This window comes from Nicotiana tabacum, chromosome 1 (assembly GCF_000715075.1).
Source record: "Nicotiana tabacum cultivar K326 chromosome 1, ASM71507v2, whole genome shotgun sequence".
Taxonomy (NCBI): Eukaryota; Viridiplantae; Streptophyta; class Magnoliopsida; order Solanales; family Solanaceae; genus Nicotiana; species Nicotiana tabacum.
Window position 1 is genome coordinate 40,718,199 of NC_134080.1, and position 7,733 is coordinate 40,725,931.

General features: G+C 33.0%; 6 non-coding genes across 6 annotated transcripts; all 6 read right to left on the minus strand.

Annotated features, from left to right (window-relative positions):
* Positions 1-1,119: 1,119 nt before the first annotated feature.
* On the minus strand, positions 1,120-1,235 carry LOC142164964 (U5 spliceosomal RNA). Its single transcript, XR_012696046.1, has one exon. It is a non-coding gene; the product is annotated as a U5 spliceosomal RNA (small nuclear RNA).
* A 1,951-nt stretch (positions 1,236-3,186) lies between these two features.
* Positions 3,187-3,349, minus strand: LOC142165126 (U1 spliceosomal RNA). The gene has a single exon (XR_012696095.1). It is a non-coding gene; the product is annotated as a U1 spliceosomal RNA (small nuclear RNA).
* Positions 3,350-4,277: 928 nt separating this feature from the next.
* LOC142164987 (U5 spliceosomal RNA) lies at positions 4,278-4,394 on the minus strand. Its single transcript, XR_012696052.1, has one exon. It is a non-coding gene; the product is annotated as a U5 spliceosomal RNA (small nuclear RNA).
* Positions 4,395-4,850: 456 nt separating this feature from the next.
* On the minus strand, positions 4,851-5,011 carry LOC142165062 (U1 spliceosomal RNA). Its single transcript, XR_012696074.1, has one exon. It is a non-coding gene; the product is annotated as a U1 spliceosomal RNA (small nuclear RNA).
* Positions 5,012-5,931: 920 nt separating this feature from the next.
* On the minus strand, positions 5,932-6,046 carry LOC142164971 (U5 spliceosomal RNA). The gene has a single exon (XR_012696048.1). It is a non-coding gene; the product is annotated as a U5 spliceosomal RNA (small nuclear RNA).
* An 865-nt stretch (positions 6,047-6,911) lies between these two features.
* On the minus strand, positions 6,912-7,028 carry LOC142164977 (U5 spliceosomal RNA). Its single transcript, XR_012696050.1, has one exon. It is a non-coding gene; the product is annotated as a U5 spliceosomal RNA (small nuclear RNA).
* Between the last annotated feature and the right edge of the window lie 705 nt (positions 7,029-7,733).

Genomic DNA, 7,733 nt, shown 5'->3' on the forward strand with positions numbered 1-7,733 from the left:
AGACTTCTACTATTCATACACAGCAGACGTCCCGTAAAAAATATTGGGATTAAACAAAACTCAACTATATTATAATATTCATCCAGTATAACATACTGGAAGATAAACATTCACATGACAGACTTTTCAATATAATATACTGGACAAAATTTTACTAAATTTAATAAACAGAAAACATAATCAAAACCCACACAGTAGACATCTACAATTCACACACAGCAGACGTCCCGTAAAATATACTGGGATGAAACAAAACTCAACTATATTATAATATTCATCCAGTATAACATACTGAAAGATAAACATTCAGATGACAAACTTCCAGTATAATATACTAGACAAAATTTTACTAAATTTAATAAACAAAAAACATTAGCAAAACCCACACACTAGACGTCAATTATTCACACACAACAGACGTCCCGTAAAATATACTACAATGAATTAAAACTCAACTATATTATAATATTCTTCCAGTATGTTATACTGTAATCAAAATTTGACAAGAACTGGAGAAATGTAAAATGCAGACGAAGCAAGAAAATACTTGAAAATTAACTCTAATATACAAAGACTAGAAAAATTTTGAAAAACTTATAAAAATAAATTAAACAACGATTACAACATTACAGCATAAAACTAATAACAGAGTTACAAAATTACCAGAAATAAGACAAACTAATGAACAGAGAAAAAATCGTAAAAGTTAAAATACAACAAATATTTAAACCCTAACGGTACGGAAATCAAAATTAAACCAAAAGAACCATTAATAACAACGAAAATTCAAACACATTATCGTAAAAAACAAAACTCACCTATAATTTTGAAGAAAATTGGACCTAACTCAGACAAGATTCGAAGAAAAGTGAAATCGATTACATTTAGATCGCTGGCTATTTTTCGATAGCCACCCATAAAACTGGCTACGCCATACAATTTTGACTGGTTTATACATACGATTACTGCAAAAGTCAACTTCAAAAGTCAAAGCCTCTTAACGAAGATAAATAAGTGAAGTTATTCCCAACTGCAGTAATAAATTATCATTTAGAAAGATTTACTTGGAAAAACCAACAAAGTCTCCCTATTAATACCACTTATATCCCTATTCAACATCAATGATTCAAACTGTAATTGTCCAAAAATTGGCGTATGCCACTAAGTACAACGCGCACACGATATTCTTTAGTAAAAGGCGAAAGAATAGTTCTCTTTGTGCTCACTGCGTGGCTGCGTGAGTTTTGCATTCTGCTTAACTAACCTTTTATATCAACAAGAAGTTTGGCTTACTCTTTCTTTTCCGATGTGGGTGTCACCTCTCTTCTTCCACTTTAGTCTCTTCACTATTTTCTTCACTTATTCTGTGGTTTGAACTACTCATTTTAAATAAAAGTGTATAATGGAGGACCCAATTCACAATATCGGAAAACAAAACAGTTGACAATTATTTAGTCGAGATGCGCTCAAGCTGGTATGGACACTATCGCTATAGAAAGAAAAAAATACATTGCATCCCTTTTATTATCTTTAGGTTGGGTTTACAATGGAATTGAGTTGTGTTAAGGGAACTTGTATTACTGGAGCTATGACCTTGAAATCCAAGTAAAATGAATGATGCCCCAGAAGAATATTATTCTTCAATTAATGAGTAAAATGGCTCTATGAATTATCGATAATGTGAATTTAAAATTGCTCTATAAATTAATCGATAATGGGAATTCAAGTGTTGATTTCAGTATGGCAATTGACGAAATTGTTATAGCTAAAGTTTTCCTTAGAAAGTATTTTCAGACAACCAACATACTTTCTCAAAAGTATTTTTCTAAAGATATTTTTCTCATACCAAACACACAAAGGGAAGTTTATTCCTACATACAGTCGTTTACATTTAGTAAATTGTTAACGTGCAAACACCGAATGAATTGGATTCTTTTGGAATATAAATTTTGAAGCACAAGATTCCACATTAAGAGCCCGTTTGGAAAGCCACCTTGGAAATGGATTTGAGTGTAACTAAGTGTAATTACACAGTTTGGCAGGTTTCTTTGGTCAAGTAATTACTTGATCAGCATGGAATTGGGTGTAATTACACTCTCCAATTCTCAAGGGGAGGTGAGAATTGGTGGTAATTACACTGTGCAATTACAAGGTTGCTTTTTAGTTTCTTTCCTTTTAGTTTTATTTTAATTTATTTTCTTTATAACTTTTTATATCTATTATTTTAATTATTAATTTTATTTTTACTTTTTATTTTCTTTTGAAATTTTAAAATATATTTTTCTTTGTATATTATTTATCTTTTGTTTCTCTATCTTTACTTCTTGTGATTCCATGTAATTGCTTATATTTTATTTTTTATTTTTTGAAACTACACTTCTTAATATTAAAAATATTAATGAGTCATTAACAAACTTGGCATACAATGAGTGATGCAATTAAATTGGAATTTCATTGTTGAATGTGATGCAGTTACAAAGTTGTCATGTTTCCTAATCTTAAGTTGTAGTGGAACTTACTATATTATGTCGGAATTTGACATATGTTAAACTATTTTTTTAAAATTTTGAAATTATGTTATATTCATGGTTCTAATTTACTTGTTTTAGTAGTATTGGCTCACACTGCATGTTGTTCATTTTTTAGTTAGAATTAATAGATTAGTTTTGTAAAATATTTGACTAATGTTATGACATTATATTTATAAATTAATTTATTTTATCAAACATGAATTTCATGATGTTCTTATAAAACGTATATTTTTAATTTTTGTCAGTATCTAAACTAAATATTATTAATTTAAAAAATATATATATTATTTTTACAATATTAGTTATAAATAAATGATTACTAAATTAATGTATATTCACAAAAAAATATACATCTTAAATACCAAATATAATATTATTTATACTTATAAAAATTTATAGGCATATATTTATTATATTAACTTTTATGTTTTGATAATTACTTCATTTAAAATTTAATTAAACTATGTAATTACACTTGTGTAACCAAACAGTAAACATGTAATTACACTATGACAAACGTAATATTACAGAGTGGCTCTAAGTTTTAAGGAGTATGAAAGCACCTCCACAGATTCAAATAACTGACTATGAGGCGGAATAAAAAGAAACCATACGAAAACAAGATGTCATCCCAAAAGTTTTTTTCAAGAATTGGATAGGGGCCGCGCGAACGCAGGCCCCCCTATCACAAATTATGATGTAGGTTCGACCGCTTGGGTCGACCTTAGGCAAGCACCCTTCCAAAAAAGTGCAATGGAGGTCACCAACCTAGGCCATGAGTCTTATTGATCGCTCATTGACCCCATCCAGGTAAGTATGTATCAACGTGGCTCCTCCCTATGGTTTTATACAGCTCCTGGTCCACTGTTTTCTTTGTGTCAGCCGATGAGGGATATTTTGTGCCTAAGCTATCCCTCTTATATTCTCTCTTAACTCATTTACTACAACAGACTGGTTGTTTGTTTCAAATCTAAGATGCTTATCCACACAAAAAAATTATATATACATTTAATTGTGATTTACCTATTACAACTCCTTAATCGTAAAAACCATTGCTTCCCTTTCTCTCCCTCAATTTCATAAAACAAGCAGATAAATAACAAAGAGAGCAAATAAACGTAAAAGATGAAAGAAAGCCAGAATGTAGCTGGATAGAGATTAATCTGGATTTTGAAGAAGTTGCTTTGAAATAGTACTTAACTGAAAAGAGAAAACTCAAAATGCTCACGCCAGATGCCATTTACGGAGCTGATATTAGCAAAGTAAACGAAATATGTAGTGAAACAATTTATCAGAAGATTGGATTATTAGTTCAAGTTATATACAGGGTTTATTAGAGTAATTTATGTTACATACAAGTTTATTAGTCACTTCTGTCCTAATTTATGTGAAGGTATTAAGATTTCAAAAGTCAAACGACTGTTCTTTAATTTTTTCATATCTTTTGAATATTATGAATTGTTAATTACAGTACTTCTTGTGAAATTTGAATCTCAAAAAGTGAAAAGTGTTACATAAATTGGATTTAACCGGTCGTTAGTGGTCACCTGTAGTATGTCATGGTATTAAAAGTTTTTCTCTTTATCTTTTTTCATTGTCTTCTTACTACCTAGAGTTGATTGAAAATGATCATACACGATAAAAAGGCTAGGATAAAATATTCCTCAGCTTATAATTAGAATTCCTCCTTCTAAACACAGAAAAAATTATTATTAAATATAAAAAGACTAAAACTTGAATTGTAGGGGAACTCAATTTGAGAACCCATACAAAAATAGGCGTATTCCACTAAATGCAGCACGCATACGGTATTCTTTAGTAAAAGGCAAAAAGAATAGTTCCCTCTGCGCTCACTGCGTGAGTTCTGCATTGTGCTTAAGTAACGTTTTATCTCTACCCAGAAGTTTGCGCTTACTCTTTCTTTTACGACGTGGGAGTCAGGCAGTCAGCTCAGTCTTTTTCCTCTTATTGAACTCTGTTAGCTAAAAGTATAGCTCTTCTTCTTCTTCCACTTTACTCTCTTCACCATTTTTATTCACTTACTCTGTGGTTTAAAGTCTACATTTCAAATAGAAGCGACTTTGCGGATCTTCTCCTTTGACGTTTGATTCATTCGAATTGCTCTTCAGGTTCTTGATGATTGGGAAGAAAGCTGAATGTCTGCTAATATTTTGTCTGCAGGTTTTGTTTTTAAGTGTATAATAATGGAGGATCCAATTGATGAAATCAGAAAACAAAGCAACTATAAGGCAGGACATAAAGACACCATACCAAAACAAAATGTGCATAAGCTACCCAATATTTTTGGTTAAGAGTTGGGTAGGGACCGCACGAACGCAGGCCCCCGCTGCCACAAATTATGACGTAGGCTCGACCACTTGGGTCGACCTTAGGCAGGCACCCCTCCAAAGTGCAATGGAGGTCACCAACCTAGGCCATGAGCCTTTTTGATCGCCCATTGACCCCGTCCAGGTAAGTATGTTTCCACGAAGCTCCTCCCAATGCTTTTATGTCTTTCCAGCTCCTTTCATTCCTTTGTCTCATCCGATGAGGGACATCACACATTTAAGCTTTCTTCACTTGTATTCTTAATGAAACCAATATTGTTACTTAATTAAGGATGTTTTAAATTTACACTAAATGTGAAGCAGTTGGGAATCACAAGGAATTATCATAGAGGTTAACAACCATAATTCCATGATTCAAAGTAATGATTGACTCAGCTCATACAAAAGAAACACGAGACATCAAATCTTTGAGTAGATGGAATAGAAGAAGTTGCGTCAGTCTATGTTTCAAAATTTGTGGCAACCGTAACCTCCAAATCTTGGATCCGCATCTGATTGCATGGAAATATGCCAGTGGCATATCGAAAAAGGGCAGAAACAGCAACTATACTGCTGCTTGCAAGGCCGCAAAATGTGATAAACATAGCATCTATCGTTGCCCCATAAAATTTTTCTCTTGATCCCAATATAATTATATAAAAAGTTAGTTGTGTGTATCTTCTTTAATCTTTTGATAGGTACTTTGTTAAAATAGGTACTTTTGCTGTATTCTTGTAACTATTGAGTGTTAAACTATGTTTAATACATCGTCCAACAATCAACCAAAACACACATTTGATGCTCAATATTTTCCTATTGATATCATAACTCTCGAAAAAACGATTTTGCTCTAAGTGGAATCTGGAATGTCATCCTTCCCGTAAAAAAGAACTACTCTGCTCTCAGATTTAGTGAAAAAATACATCAAATCCTCATAAAGAACGCATAAACCAAAAATTACACTACCACTTTTAACTGAAACAAGAGTTTAACAATAAAAAGCTACCACAGATCCTCATGTTATTTAGTTTACATAGGAAACGAGTTCTAAATATTACACTAGAGTTGTAGGGGGAACTCAATTTGAGAACCCCTCCAAAAATAGGCGTATGCCACTATTTGCGGCAGCACACGGTATTCTTTAGTAAAAGGCGAAAGAATAGTTCGCTTTGTGCTCACAGCGTGGCTGCGTGAGAACTCAAAGTGGCTCGCCTGGAATTTTATAATAGTGTAAACACGTTGCATTGGCGTTCTCTTTCGATGTGGTACGGACACAGACCTCAGTTTCATACATCCTTTTACCCACATCCTTAACTAAAGCAATTACTTTGATTTGTCTTTGACTGGTAGAAGATCGAAATTTCCAACTTCTCAATATGAAAAAAAGAAGAAAAAGGTCAGGTCTTTGACCTTTTGCTTCGTTTTCCCCTTGCTTTCCTCTCTTTTCCTCAATTTTACAGCAAGCTGAACATATAACTGGAACATGAAAAAGGGGATGTCTGGTTCTTTGAAGTTAAACTAAAAAAAGAAGACTACCTTTGAGATTGTAATTAAAACAAATATTTGCATTTGAAAGGGCACAAGATCTAGTCACTTTTTTCATCAGTAGATTTTTTATACCAGGAAAGAAGTATATGTAAGAAACACGACAACAAGGGCAGTGCTGCAGCTGGGGGCTGCTCCCATTCTAGTTTTTAACCATTTACAAGCATCTAAAATTTCAATTTTGTCTTTATATTGATCTCCGTTGCCTCTTCAAATCCTTTGAAAATATTCTAAGTTGTTAAGAAATGAGAGCAAAATAGAACAATATAGTAATAGAGACAAGATGTATAGGAGGAGAATGTAGAAATTATGTTATTCAAGTGTGTTTCTTGTGTGTACTTCATAGGATAAAAAATACCCTATTTATAGGATATAAGATACATGAAAGGTTACAAAAATACATCCTAAAGGTTACAAATATTAAGTGATGATTTAACTAAGTACATGAACTCAAATGGTTCATGGAATAGGGATGTTTAAGAGTATTCAAAGGACATCCACTTTTAGGAGAACTCAACTAAGAGAACCCCTCCAAAACTAGGCATATGCCACTATTTGTGGCGTGCACACAATATTCTTTAGTAAAAGGCGAAAGAATAGTTCGTTTTGTGCTCACCACGTTGCTGCGTGAGAATTTTAAGTGACGCGCGTTGAATTTTATAATAGCGTAAACATGTTGCAGTTGCTTTATCTTTCGATGTGGTATGGACAGAGACCTCTGTTTCATACAACTCCTTAATTGAAGTAATTACTTTGATTTGTAAATGCCTAATTTTTGCCTTTTCTTTTTCTTCTACATTATATTTTTATTTTTTATTATTTTAAAATTTTTGTAGGATTGTTATTTGTGTATTTGTAAATTTTGAACTAGGACTTTAGTTAACTAATTGTTATGAGGTTCAAGGGATTGAGTTTCTTTATGTTTCATCCAAATTGGGCCAAATTTGAGGCAAATTGACGGCCCAAATCAGCCAACCCAGTCCAAATATTGGCTTGCCAATATCTAGATCCAAATGACGTAGTTTCATATTGAAACTACGTCGTTTTACTTAATGAAGTTGAGAACAAATCTCATCCATTCAATCCCTTCAATCCAATGGACCACATTTCATCTCCTTTTCCAAATAAAAGAGCCAAAAAATCAGATTTTTGGCTATTTACCCAAACCTTAGAGACCTCTCTCCACTCTCTCCTCTCTCTCTAAACCCCTCTGCCTGCCGCCACCTTCTCCATGGTGGCTCTGCCGTCCGGAAATCGCCGCCATCGACGGACCACCTCCAATCAACCCCAAAATCTCACCATCTCTTCCCTCACTCCCCTCATTCCAAAT